Source organism: Mytilus galloprovincialis, chromosome 11 (genome assembly GCF_965363235.1).
Source record: "Mytilus galloprovincialis chromosome 11, xbMytGall1.hap1.1, whole genome shotgun sequence".
Taxonomy (NCBI): domain Eukaryota; kingdom Metazoa; phylum Mollusca; class Bivalvia; order Mytilida; family Mytilidae; genus Mytilus; species Mytilus galloprovincialis.
Genome location: NC_134848.1, coordinates 2,773,968 through 2,788,671, shown reverse-complemented (window position 1 = coordinate 2,788,671; position 14,704 = coordinate 2,773,968). Strand labels below are relative to the sequence as shown.

General features: G+C 32.1%; 3 protein-coding genes across 3 annotated transcripts in view; 2 read left to right on the top strand and 1 right to left on the bottom strand.

Annotated features, from left to right (window-relative positions):
- The window catches only part of LOC143051550 (uncharacterized), a 576,970-nt gene that overhangs the window by 55,965 nt on the left and 506,301 nt on the right, over positions 1-14,704 (bottom strand). The window lies entirely within an intron of this gene.
- LOC143051962 (uncharacterized) overlaps positions 1-14,704 on the top strand; it is a 467,775-nt gene that overhangs the window by 341,684 nt on the left and 111,387 nt on the right. The window lies entirely within an intron of this gene.
- LOC143051961 (uncharacterized) overlaps positions 7,627-14,704 on the top strand; it is a 353,125-nt gene continuing 346,047 nt past the window's right edge. The window contains exon 1 of the mRNA XM_076224938.1: positions 7,627-7,709. The gene's annotated coding sequence lies outside the window, so the exon portion shown is untranslated. The remainder of the gene's footprint in view (positions 7,710-14,704) is intronic.

Here is a 14,704-nt window from a genome sequence, read left to right as displayed (position 1 = left end):
CAAACGGTTTTTTATTATCAATTCAAAAAATCCCAAGATTTTTTTTGTTTTATTTGATAGATATAACAATTGTCTTTCTATCTATATCTAACTTATCATATATTTTTTCTAGCCTTAAGAAAAAAATAATGAAAAATATGTGTAATTTTACATAGGCAAAAATCCTGAAAATGAAACCTCTAGTAAAAAGCAGCAGTTTGAATGATGAATATAAAAATTGTGAATGATGCATTATTTTGACCTTTTTGAAGTATTTATTGCAGTTTTGGGTCATTTGATAAGATAAGGTATATCACATTTTAGTTAATTTGTCAGGTTCTTACATGGACTGCTACTTAAATAACTTTCACATAGGATGGATTTCCGTCAAAAACTCTGATTTTAATGCACGTCATTTGTGCGTTTAGGTACGTCGTCACATCCATTCCAATGTTGAGCGAGTGGTTGAAAATTTATAATTCTAGTTAATCGTCAAATTGAATTCTCAAAATTGAAAATCGGCACGGCTGTCATTATGGAATTTTAATTCAGTACCTACAAAACAACTATTATTTCTAGTTTATCCTGTACAATGACGATCACTAAGACGCTTGATGACCGTAAATAGTACAGGGAGACAGGCGACCCCCTCAATCTGGTAAATGACGTCATAAAGGCGCGTATAATTGACGAGTTTTTACCGGTGACGGATGAACTCGAAAGTGGTCTATTGATTGGTCAAAATTTGTTAATTCAATCTCTGAATATAATCTATACTAGAGTACCATGTATTACTTTTTACATTTGTACATAAGAAATATGTAATTGTTTACAACATATGAATGCATCAAATGATAATCCTTCTTTCAAGTTTATTTTATTGTTTAAAAATAAAGTGACTCACATGAGATCTAAGGGCGTGCAAGGGGAGAAGGGTTCCAGATGGATCAAATCAGTGTTCACAAAAAAAAAAAATTCATTCATATTTTTGGCCGCAATGACACACTTCGAACACTTTAATTTTTTGAATCAGGAACTTTCCTTATTAACTTCCCTTTTAAAAACGCATGTCAAAAAGTAAGACAGAAGTTAAAGTTTGCTAACATCACCGACTAATATAGCGTCCCTTTGTGCTGGGCGGATTTTTAAAATGACAATCCCAACTTTCCCTGAACCTAGTTCTGTAAGTAGTATAGATTTTTTTTATTTATAAAGTCTTTAGTAGTGTTTAGAAGTGTCCGGTACACTGCGGATGTGTGTCCTGTAGGCAAAATCCCGGCATGGCCAAACCAAATATTTTGCGGCCTTCCGTAAAGCATGCAGTATTGACAGACAATATCATAGACAGATATATAACAGTCAGAGCTTAGACATAAATAAGTTTGAATCTGCTTTTGACTCAAAGAGGTCTAAATTTGTAAGTTTTAGGATTTTTCTCCCTTTAATGCAAGACAAAATACGACTTTAATAAGTCAAATATTGTTAAGCAAGAAACAATTGACCAGAATCAAAAAGTTGCAAATATCGACTCCCACAAGTCGATAAGTTATCAAAATTGGTTAACTTGAAGACCCACGAATATTTATAAAAAGGTCATGCATCTGAATCAAATAATACGGCCTACACAGTTAGCTCATGTGGAGAAGAGATGTGAGACTGATTGTGAATAAATGTACATTTAGTTAAGTGCATCATGGATCTACAAAGTGAAACATATGTACCAAAAATATTAGTTTATTCATAACTAAGCCTTTTTCAGCACTGCAGTCAACAGAACAATGATAGTGACAAGAATTGAGACTATTTAATACCTCAAACAATGGGAAAATACTTCTTGAGATCAGTTGTAAGTGGTTTTATATCATGCATGACACAATAAACTAATGTAGTTTTAAACACTGTTGGATAATTCATACATTGTACCAGAAAACTCGCACAATAAAAGTTATTAAATATGAACACAACCATTTTTTTTTTCTAAATTGTTTGCATTCAAAGTAGTTTGAAGGCAGAAGACGCAAATATTGCTGTAATAAATTTGGTCTTACAAAGTCTATTTAATATTTTTTTGGTGCTGTAACCATATGAAATGCATGTATTTTTAATGGTAAATGACTATAGAACTCAATCAGACTAAAAAAATGGAAATATATTGTTTTCAATGAGTGGTTAAAGGTGGCAGGTACCAGTTTTGGTGTACCAGAACATGTGTCCCATGCAGAAATTTTGTTATAGTTAAGCATTGAGTACATATATAATTGCATCATGTGGACTGAAAAACTAAATGAATGTAAATTCTAGGCTATTGTACTACACAAGTAAGAAGTTGCATACACAGGTTGGGGATATCCTTCACATATGGGTCCAATCAGAAGTCAAAATGGTGGTCTCCTCACTTGACGGCATCCAATCAAAGTGGGGAAAAATCATTTTTATGCAAACAAAATATCCTTGAGATTTTGATGGTAAGGATAGATTCGGTTAAGGCTCTAATTCACTGAATATCCTTTATCTCTTGAATTTTGCCTAAAATTCTTGTCGGCTTTTATCAGGATTCTGCAGGTGAGAATTAGATTGGTATCAGACTGAGAGCATCACATTGTTTGCCTTATTTGCAATGCATTTATAAATTTTAAAATCTCCATGCTGGACAGACACCCAAATTTAAAGGTTTTCTATATATTTACATAAGCACGCACACATCTTAGTTCCTTGAAACCATACATTTTATTTGTATATAAGCTTGAATGAATTTTCAAGAAAATAAATCATAAATCAATGAAATTTTAAAGATTTATTGTAAAATAACTGGTTTCTGCCACCTAAGGGAGCAACCATTTGATTTTTAGGGGGGGGGGGGGTTGTAGGATGAAAAATTTTGTTCTGCATTTTTGTTTAGTTTTTATCTCTGTCCTGCCTTTTTATTTTTCACTCTATTCGGTCCTGGGTTTTTTTTATTAATTTATCCTGACTTTTTTTACATGAATTGTCGTCCTGTCTTTTTTTTTACCAAGTTGCTCATCCTGCTTTTTTTTAACCCAAAACTCCTGTCCTGCCTTTTTCAAATTTCATTAAAGCCACACCCCCCCCCCCCCCTAAAAATCAAATGGTAGCTCCCTAATAACACTTGTTACATTTTTTCACGGTATCTTATACAATTTTACTAGCTGGAGGATAAGTTCTCTTCAGACAAACAAAATAACAGCTTTTTCTGAAACAGTTTTTAAGTTTTTATAATTAATCATTTACTGCGAGACGTTTATTGCCAAGTTTTCAGCGCCCGGGTTGGCAAAATTATTACGATTGACATACTTGGGAAGGATAGCTACGGATGATTCCGACAACAAATATAGGCGTGTTATACACTACTATAAAGATAAATCAATTTGGATTTACGATATAACAAGTGGGGTTGATAGCCTAGAAGCGTCATATAACGGAATTTCGTCACCGCCTGACATTTTTTTTAAATGCAAGTTAAGTTAAGATATTTAGTTAACGAAATCAGAGATCTATATTTTAATTAGATGTATAACGAAATCAGAGATCTATATTTTAATTAGATTGTTCAGCTGTGTCCGCCTGTAGCCCCCTGTTTCTTTAGTGGTTTTTTTTTTTTGTAGAAATAGCATTGTGTCGGGCTGTGCCCAGCGTGTCCAGCTTTAGCCACCGGTTTTTATAAGTTTTATATATAAATAACGTTGTGTCCACTTAATTGTGTCCGCCTGAAGCCCCCTGTATGTAACAGTCATAAGTTCTGAATTCAGTTTTTATATAGAAATTGCACTGTGTTCACTTGTGTCCGCCTGTAGCCCCCTGTTTTATATATAGCACTGGGTCCAGCTGTGTCTGCCTGTAGCCACAAGTTTCTATACGTTTTATATAGAAATAACATTGTGTCCACTTGTGTCCGCCTGTAGCCCTCTGTTTTTTGTTTTTTTGGTTTTTTTTTTAAAGTTTTATATATAGCACTGGGTCCAGCTGTGTCTGCCTGTCGCCACAAGTTTCTATACGTTTTATATAGAAATAACAGTGTGTCCACTTGTGTCCGCCTGTAGCCCCCTGTTTTTGTAATTTTTATATAGAAATAGCAGTGTCCAGTTGTGCCCGTCTGTATCCCCTGTTTCTATAAGTTTAATATAGCACTGAATCCAGTTCTGTTCACTATTTAATATCTAATTTTTATATATAGATATAAGATTGTGTTCAGATCAGTACTGATTTGTTTAAACCATGGTGGCGGATCCAGCCATTTTAAAAAGGGGGGTTCCAAACCCAGAGTAAAGGGGGTTTTAACTATATGCTCCCATTCAAATGCATTGATCGGCCAAAATAAAAAGGGGGGGTTCCAACCGCCGGAACCCCCCCCCCCCCCCCTGGATCCGCCACTGTACCATACATACGTTCCTCTGTATCCCCGGACACAATGTTGCTCTCCCAATTATTCTATATTCTATATACCCCATCCACACTGTAAAAAGTAAAAGTAAAGTAAAGTAATCTTTATTTAAAGTCGGGTTGCATATATACACAATAACAATGAACATGAGCTCTTAAGAGCTCTTTAAACCGACTGATATTAATAAACAAATAAAATTGAGAATGGAAATGGGGAATGTGTCACAGAGACAACAACCCGACCATAGAAAAAAACAACAGCAGAAGGTCACCAACAGGTCATCAATGTAGCGAGAAATTCCCGTATACATGTAATAACATGATTTACTTCTTTTTAAATTGGAAAAATATGGCCTTAGTCCATCTGCTCTGGAATTACTCAAAAGCTATCTGACTGCATGCAAGAAAACAGTGTGTAAAAATAGGCCAGAGTATCAGTCAAATGCAAGAAAGGTGTTCCTCGGGGATCTATACTAGGCCCTGTATTATTTAATGTATTCATTAATGATATTTTTCTTTCTGTCAAACACTGTGATTTTATATAACTATGCTGATGGTGACACCCTCTCAAAAACGGGTACTACTTTTGAATCAGTTATTAAACCCTTAGAGGAAGATAGTATAAATTCCCTAATATCATGGTTCTCTTTCAACAAAATGCAGGCAAACCCAGAAAAATTCCTAGCAATTTCCATAGGTAAAAAAACACACACTCAAAATATTGTTTTAAACCTAAATGGATTCAATATAAAATGTGACGACGAAGTGAAACTTTTCGGTGTAACAATAGGCTTTAAACTGGATTTCAACACTCACATTTCAAATATTTGCAAAAAAGCTGCACGACAACTAAACGTTCTAAAAAGAATTGGCACTCATCTCACCAGAATCTCTTAACTCACAATATACCACTCATTTATCATGTCAAACCTCAGCTACTGTCCTCTTACATGGCACTTCTGCAGTGAACAAAACATAAAGAAAATAGAAAAAATTCAAGAAAGAGCACTCAGATTTATTTATGACGACTACACAAATTCTTACGATACACTTCTTTCACAGTCTAATTATGTAAGCTACCATCACTAAAAATCAGAAGATTGAGAACCATGGCATTAGAGACATATAAAATTATTAATAAATCAAGTCCAGAATTCCTACATAATTTAGTAAATATTAAAGAAAATTCATATAACTTCAGGTACAAAGCATAGCAGATATATCACGGCCAAAAAACAATGATGGTAAGAAAAGCTTTAGTTATAAGGCAGCAAAACTCTGGAACTCCTTGCCTCAAGGAGCTTATCAACTTTTGGTCAGTTCAAAATTTTTATCTCCACCTGGTGTTTTTCAGAAAAATGTACATGCAGTTCTTGTACTTACTTGCTGCCCCATAACTTGATCTCGAAGCCTGCTGTTTGTTTTTTTTTTGTTTTTCTATGTTTTATCTTTTTGCAGTTATTTTTACTTTATTTATTTAGCAATTTATTTCTTTTGCTTTTGCATTACGTTTGCTATTGCTGCATGCAGTATTTTGTTTGTGATTATAGTGTTTTATTCTGCATGTGCTACTCCGATATAAATACTATGTGCTACTCCGATATAAATACTATGTGCTACTCCGATATAAATACTATGTGCTACTCCGATATAAATGCTATGTGCTACTATGTGCTGATATTTGACATTTGTTTTAATATATAACTTGCTTTACTTTTATTCTGCATGTGCTATCTATGTATTAACACATATATGTGCTGTCTGTCTGTCTGTCTGTTTGTGTTGTATGTGTATCTGATGTTATTACATGTATGTTTTGTTTATTAATATCAGTCGGTGTCCCTCCGCAGTTAATTATATATAAATATACTGTCTAATGGTTGGGTGTACGCGAGGGTGGACGATCAAGTAACAAGATAATAACTGAAAATTATCGAAGTCTTTACAGGAAGATAATTTCTTAGCAAACAGAGGATTTGGGGGGGGGGGGGGGTGTAGGATGAAAAATTTTGTCCTGCATTTTTTTAGCTGTTATCTCTGTCCTGCCTTTTTATTTTTCACTCTAATCGGTCCTGCCTTCTTTTTTTTTTTTAGTTTATCATGACTTTTTTTACCAAAATTGTCGTCCTGACTTTTTTTTAGCAAGTGTCACATCCTGACTTTTTTTTTTTACTAAAAACTCCTGTCCTGCCTATTTTTTTCAAATTTCATCCCTAGCCCTCCCCCCCCCCCCCCACCCCATAAAAATCAAATGGTATAGCTTCCTAAGACTTTTGTATGCGGAAGTGAAAATTTCTGCATTTCCAAAGGAAACAGGCTAGTTGTTATTTATTGAATTAAAGCCACCAAGAAAATTTAAGTGCACATGCCTGTGTTCGCATACAAGTTGAACTTGTACAAAAAAATGTACTATTCCACAAAAAAAACATTGTCAATTGACTTAAAAGTTTCTGAAATTATATGTGTCACAAAGTTGACGAAGGAAATTGTGACTCTTTGTACTGAATTACATGCATGCAGGGACAGATCCAGCCATTTTTAAAAGGGGTCCCAAACTAGGATAAAGGGGGGTCCAACTATATGTCCCCATTTAAATACATTGATCGTCCGAAAAAAGGGGGACTGGATCCGCCACTCGGTTGCATGTGTCACAAAGGTGAATCAGTTTGTAGATACGACACCCCTCCCCCAATTCCAGACCCTCACTGAGGTGACGAAGGAAAAGATCCGCCTGTTGGGGAAATGTTAGCGTTCAGTCAATATTCATTGGCAAATTTATGTGAATCAGTGGCTCCATTTGCAGATTTGATCAGATTTGCCGGTGACTTAATTTTTTTTATAGACTCATCATAAAACAATGAAATTTTGTCAATATCATTTTAAGACAACTCGGACCAATTTTTAAGACAATTAAATAAAAAAAATGTTGGGACGTTTTTATATAAAAAAATCTATATATATATACCGGGAAAAAATATTAATTATTTATTTGGCGATCAAACGGGAGGCCGAGTCTTACGTCCTCTACGCCCCCTTTTCCCCCTTAGAATCAACCACTGAGAAGCGTTCTTAAATGAGGCCAATCAGTGTTTCACATTGTTCCGAGGTGTCTTTGAAATTGTATTGACCTTAAATGGGCCCAATCAGTGTTTCAAACTGGTCAGATCGTTCAATCTAATCCGAGTTTTTTTTAAAACTGGTCCGAGTTTTCCTGGTCCGACTTGTCCCAATCCCGTCATTCGGTGTCTCGTTTTGACAAAGCTTCCTGTTCTCAAACTACAGACAATTATTTTTATTTAACCAAGAAGATGTCATTTCAATGACTTTAAATGGTAAGTTTTGAATATTTCTGTTATATCTGACTCAAGTGAAGAAATGACATAGGCCGTACTCATTTTATCTCATTTTAAAAAATATTTATTTACATTTTGAACACAGCAACATGTCAATGGACACATTTCCGGGTTTCCATATCTCTTTTTCTTTGCATTTGGACGAAACTTTCTAAATGATGACTGAGAAGAAATGTTCAATTGAACGTTTAACTGAGGCTTTTTATTTTCTTTAAGGTTAAAGTATTTATGAAACCAAATTTGAAAGTTAAAAGACAGTAAAACTTAATGCCGTTGAAAAGTTTTTAGACACCAGGCGGCGCTGATGTTTGCCATTTTTTTTTGTGGCAAGTATTTTTTTTTATAAAAAGCTTGTCTTGAACCTTTCATTAAGACTTATAAATGCATTTAGAATTAAAATTGTGCTTACAATGTAAAAAGGGTCAGAAATTAGTCCAAATACATGTAATGTAACGGTACCCAAATTGCACCGAGTACCCAAATTGCACCTATTAAGCCAAAATAGTTAAAATAATCTTACAAGATTTCCTAGAGACCGTAAACAATTTGTATTTTTATGATTTGATACTATGCACATCTTTCAACATAGGTCAAACTATTTAGATATGCACAAAACGTTCACAGTATTTATCAACAGGTGAAGTGTTTACTGAAAAAGCAAAATGTATACTGTCTTTTACTGAAACGTCGCATGGCGACGTCATCAAAACGTCATCTTTTTAAAATGATCAAATACAATATGTTACAAGTCTCCATTTAAAAAAAAATAAAGAGTAAGCATGGACTAATATCTAATTGTTCAAAATATTTGAAGAAATTAAACAAAAGCTCTGTTATCAGAATTTTGACAGTGCGAATTTAAGCATGGATGCAATTTGGGTACTCCTCATTTCAGAATCATTGATGGTTTGGAGGTCAGTTTAGACCAATTTTCTTATGATTCCGTATGGATTAACAATCAAATTAGTGTTCCTATATACAGTCAGGGGACTTACTGAAATGAGGGGGAGGACAGGGGGGTACCCTTCTCCCTTCTCCCACCCCTCTTCTCCTTTCTCCTACCCCCGTTCTCCTTTCTCCCATTAGAATAAAACATCTCCTTTTGAGATATTTTTTCTTGAAATATTAAAAAAAAATTTAAAAGGAGAGATATTTTATTTTTTCTCCTTTCTCCAACTTTTTCTCCTTTCTCCCAGCCTTCCTCTCCTTTCTCCTACCCCCTTTCTCCTTTCTCCCACCCCCTTTCTCCTTTCTCCCACCCCCTTTCTCCTTTCTCCTACCCCCTTTCTCCCTGTCTCCCTTACCCCTGTCCTCCCCCTCTGAAATAGGTGATTTTTAAATCACTTATTTGAGTAGCAAAATCGTGGTTTTGTCACAAATTGGAATTTTGTATTTTTTCCAAATTTTAAACACATAGGTTTAAATAATATCTTTTAATTAGTAAAATTAAAAAAAAAAAAACTTTTTGCTTCTTTTAAGTAGAAAGGTTTCTGCCTTTGATGCTATCATTTAGCTGAAAATTCTATTTTAGTTGAAAAAAATGCTATAATAATGGCTTTACATAATGAACTGATACTTTCTTAAAAGATTTTTCCCAGCAGTGGGAGTATTTTTCCTGTGAAGTTCAAGGTTTCATCTTTCAGATTATGTAATAAAATTCTACTGTTCGCGATAAAAATCTCACTGTTCGGGGGTGTTGAAATTAGTAAGGATTATTAAAAGAATGATACTTAAAGAAGTGATTTTTGGGAAGGAAATTGAGGTCTGATACTTAAACAAGTGATTTTTATGTCATTATCCTAGATTCAGTACAAGGTCATCACCTGAAATGACCTGGTCATCCTAGACAACACAGATGTTGGTTCTGATAAGTTTAGAAACATAATTAGTCCCTGAATCATTCGTATTCTATATTTAAAGCTACAGTAAAATGAAATCACTTCTTCTAGTGATTAATTTGTACAACTTAAATAGGTGATTATTAAAGAAAGACAACTCTAATTTCCAACCTTTATGGAAATAATGTTACTTAAATCGGTGATTTAGAAAATCACTTATTTAAAGGGGCACTAGCTGTCAAATTCATTGTAACCGATTTGACTCAAATTCTCATATTTGGTTTATAACAATGTAAAACATTTATCCAAACTATCAAAAGTCTAAAATAAACAGTTTACAGAGCATGGGGTAGATAATATATAGGTTCGTTTCGTGTGTATTTTTGTCCAGACGCCATCTAATTAACTATCGATTTGACCTCAGATGACCATATAAGCGATGTAAACAAAAATAAAGATACAAATAGATTAAACCAACACGTGCAATTGCATTTTTATAGGTCTGTTTGATTTTATTTTATAGATTAAAAATAGATGTTTCTCATTGTTTTTAACCATATAAGAATGATTTTATGTGCATCGAATTAGTAATCAAATGATTTACCGTAGTTTCACTTTCATTGTTGACATTCTTTTTCTTTAAATAACCAGTACACGTACAATGCATGCGTTGTCAATCTCTAGCTAGGGGTTAACTTGAAGTTCACATGAATACCGGTTAGAATGATGATGACGTTTTCACTTGCAAGTGAATCAGTCAAAAATTATGTTTAATCGCTTATAATTTCAACAAAATTAAAGGAAATTGATTGCTAAAAGCAAATTATTATTTCATTATTCCAATTTGATTAATGATTGATCTAAAAAAAATCATACTTTATTTTTTTATATATATCGTAGCTAGTGCCCCTTTAAGTAAGTCCCCTGACTGATATAATAAAGAAGGATACGGCTACAAAATAAACACAGAATGGAATTTTTTTTCTTTATCATAAAAAAATGTAGGTGAAAAAACTGTCAAAATAGGTGCAATTTGGGTACCGTCAGGCGTCACGTTAAGGCCAAATAAAAATATATGTGGTTCCAGTTACCCTACTGTCCCTACTATTTCAGCTTAAGGAAGCTGGCTGTCATGTTTTGGAATTTTGGTCAGATTTTCAGGCATCCTCTGGTTTTATCCGTTGGAATGCCAGGGCTCACACTACTTCAGAATTATAGGGAGAAGTGACTTCTCTTTTTGAAACTGATAGGGAGAAGTGGTGAGATTTGAAAGAGAAGTGCTCATTCGCGCGGTGCGCTACAATGTTTGGATTTTACAATAGTATAAAGGGCCATATGTAAATAATGTTCTTTTTATATTGTTCAATTCATATCTGAGTAAAAAAAATACAATTAAAGTAACATTGAAATTAAAAGTTGTTTAAGTTTTACTAAATATCTAGCACTAAAAAAAAAAAATATTTTAAAAAATGTAAAGAAATTATAATATATCATTATTACAATTTAATTTAAAATTATCTTGTGTATGAAATTCAGTGTTTCTCATAAAAAAATATAAAAGTTATTAAGCTGGAAAATATATTGAAATTAGTATAATAGTCTCAGAGTTAAGTAACTCTAATCAATAGTTTGAAACAATCCATAAAAAATATAGGGAATTATATACACCAATCAATCAGATGTAACCAAAAGTCTCTTAATGTGTGTGGAATGTGTAATTTTTCCCTTAGGGATCAATATTCTTCTGTCAGCTGTTCCGTCCGTGCGTCCGTAGTAATTATTGTAAAAGTACGGATTTCGGTCATAGCTGGTCCGGTTCAGATCCGTAGTTTAGAAATCGGTCAATGGCGGACGAATGCAAGAAAATTTACAAAAATAAACGATGTTTGACAAGTTATTTGAAAATGAACATGACGTTTTTAATGCAATAAATGGATTTAACATTTATTGGAGGCAACTTATATCACGTTTAAATGAAGTAACAAACTTATTTTGCCGCCGAAATTTAGGTTGATGTACATTTTCGAGTAACAAGCACCAGAACTTGCAAAAATGCATGAAGTGATAAAAAGTTGTATTTTTATCAAATAACCTGCTTCACACTGCGAAGACAATGCTTCAACCTCTTTTCTAAAGATATTGAATCGTTTATGTCTGAATTTCTTTAATTATCAATAAAAAAATTGATGTTTCATCAACTTGGTAAAAATTTAAAATGTCCGATGACGAAAGCGACTGAAAGCGAGTATCGTCAAGAACAGGGCGACTTGATTTCGCTTTTGGGGGTCGGCGAAAGCGAAGTGACGGTCGGGAAGGCGACTTCTTCGCCCAAGTCGCCTGGTAGCGTGAGCCCTGGAATGCATAAACAAATTTTGCCCGATAACCCCCATTTTTCTTTTTATAATTCTTTTACATGTACATGATGTGTAGTTTTAAAGCTGTCTGTTTAACATGTTTAAGTCTTTTACAGGCATGATTTCACTATATAGTTTAGGGCCGCTTGGCGGCCCTAAAACGGCCAGCGGCCCCCCAAAAATATTTGTAAATATTAATTCCCAATTCATGAAAATAAAATAGAAATCAGTATTTCAGGAAAAGTTTAGGACTTTATTTGTTATAGGTTGAAAAATATAGACAAAGTATATATGTTTATGAAGTGTGCTATATTTTGACTTTAGTGGACGATTTGATTATGTCATGGATATCTATAATTATGTCAACATGTGGTAAACAATTTTAGCAGCCGGATTCAATTGATTAAAATGTTATGGGATTATTTGATCTCATAAAAGTAGATCGCCATTTAATATGGAACTGTTTCAAAAGTTATGAAAATGATCCTTTCTTCTTCCTTAGAATACCATCAAATTTTGAGAATTACTTTCCGGCACATGCATAAATCGTTTTAAGTTAATTTCAAATATTCTTTTATTTATTTATGAAATCAACAATTTTTCCAAATAATTTTAAAGTTCACTGGTCAATTGCTTTAAATATCTTATCTATTAAGTATATACACCCTTGTAATTGTCTTTCTGAATACGACAATGGACCAGTTCAATTTGAAATCCATTTTAATCAAGGTAAACTTATAAAGATGACCTGTTGAAAAATACCAAATGGATGATTTTTTTTCATTGGTTTATATGGCAAGCCATTTTGCTATTAAATTTAATTTCAAGATATCTTATACACGTTATAAGATATCTTGTATAGTTTATAAGATATTATATGAAATATCTTACAGATTATATAAGATATCTTATAAAGTTTATGAAATTTACAATTTTTAAAATCATTTCATAAAATATAAGAGATATCTAATAATTTATATAACATATCTTATAGATTATATAAGATATCTTATAAACTATATGAGATATCTTATTAACTATATAAGATATTTTATAAACGATATGTATTGTTTATAAGATATCTTATATGAAAGATATTCAAAAGATATATTAATAACTTTAGGAGATATCTTTAAAAGTATATGAGATATCTTTTAAATTATATAGTTTATAAGATATCTTATATACATTTCTTTATAAGATATCCTATAAACTATATAAGATATCTTATAAACTATATAATATATCTTAAAGATATCTTATAAACTATCTTATACACTCTTAAAGATATCTTATAAACTTTATAAGATATCTAATCTGAAATATATTCATAAGAGATCTTTAAACCTTTTGGAGATATCTTATCAAGTATATAAGATATCATATAACATATATAGTTTATAAGATATCTTATATAATTTTCTTTATAAGATATCCCATAAACTATATAAGATATCTTAAATATATCTTAAAAGCTATCTTATAAACTATATAAAATATCATATAAACTATCTTATAAACTTGATAAGATCTTATAACCTATATAAGATATCTAATATTCAGAAGATATCTTAATAACTTTAGGAGATATCTTAACAAGTATATAAGATATATTATAAGATATATAGTTTATAAGATATCTTATATAATTTTCTTTATAAGATATCCCATAAACTATATAAGATTTCTTAGAAACTATATGATATGTCTTATCAACTATATAAAATATCTTGTAAATTATAAAAGATATTTATAAGATATCTCATATACTTTATGAGATCTCTAATAAACTTATGAGATATCTTATATAATATATAAGATATCTCGTATAATATATAAGACATCTTATGTAAATGAAACTATAGAAGATATCTTATATATTAAATGAGATGTTATATATATTACATGAGATATCTTGACATTTGATTAAATAGTAAAACGGCTTGCCATAGATTTATGTTAGCTGGTATATATGTTTATGTATATGTTATATGCCTAGGTAACTTTGAAGTAAGGCGTCAAAGAAAGAAAAAAATAATTGCCTTTCAAGACGTAATAATTATTTGGACCAGTGCATCATGTGCAATGATATTCACGTAATCGTCTTCCCTGGTCTCAATCCAATAACTTTCAAGTAATCTGGTGATCATATCTATGGGATCAGAATCATATATATCATAATCAGTAGACAATTCATAATTATTCAAAATTTTACAACTTCTTAAATCAGTGTAGAGGTTAAACTTAATATACATTTCCGTTTTTACAGGAAAATGATATGATTTCGTCTTAGATTTTATGCATAAAATATTCCCAATTGGGATAAAAAATTCCCAATTTGACGTTCAAGGGACCCATTTGAAAACACCTGCCAGGAATCATCCCTGTTTTAAAATTTTAATTACTTTTTAATAGTTTTTGAAGACTTTAACTTGTCAATAATAAAGCTATGAAAAGTCAAGAGAAAATATTTTCCCGCCAAAATTTCAATGGCTTATATATCGAAAACGAGCACAGCGACCTATATATTTTTTATGCTCTATGGATTCTTTTATTAATCCCCTATCAATATAAACTAAGCTTTTGAAAAGTTAATTACTTTGAAACTGAGAAGCGAACTCCCTTAAAAATAGCCTACCCTAAAGATTTATTGCCATTTTTCATTAAGCACTGTTAAAGTCAGAATGTTGCGCCCATCGACTCAATGTAAAAAAAAACATAAAATAAAAAAAAATCCCTATCTATCTACCCTAACTTTTTTTCAGATGTAACTGGAACCACA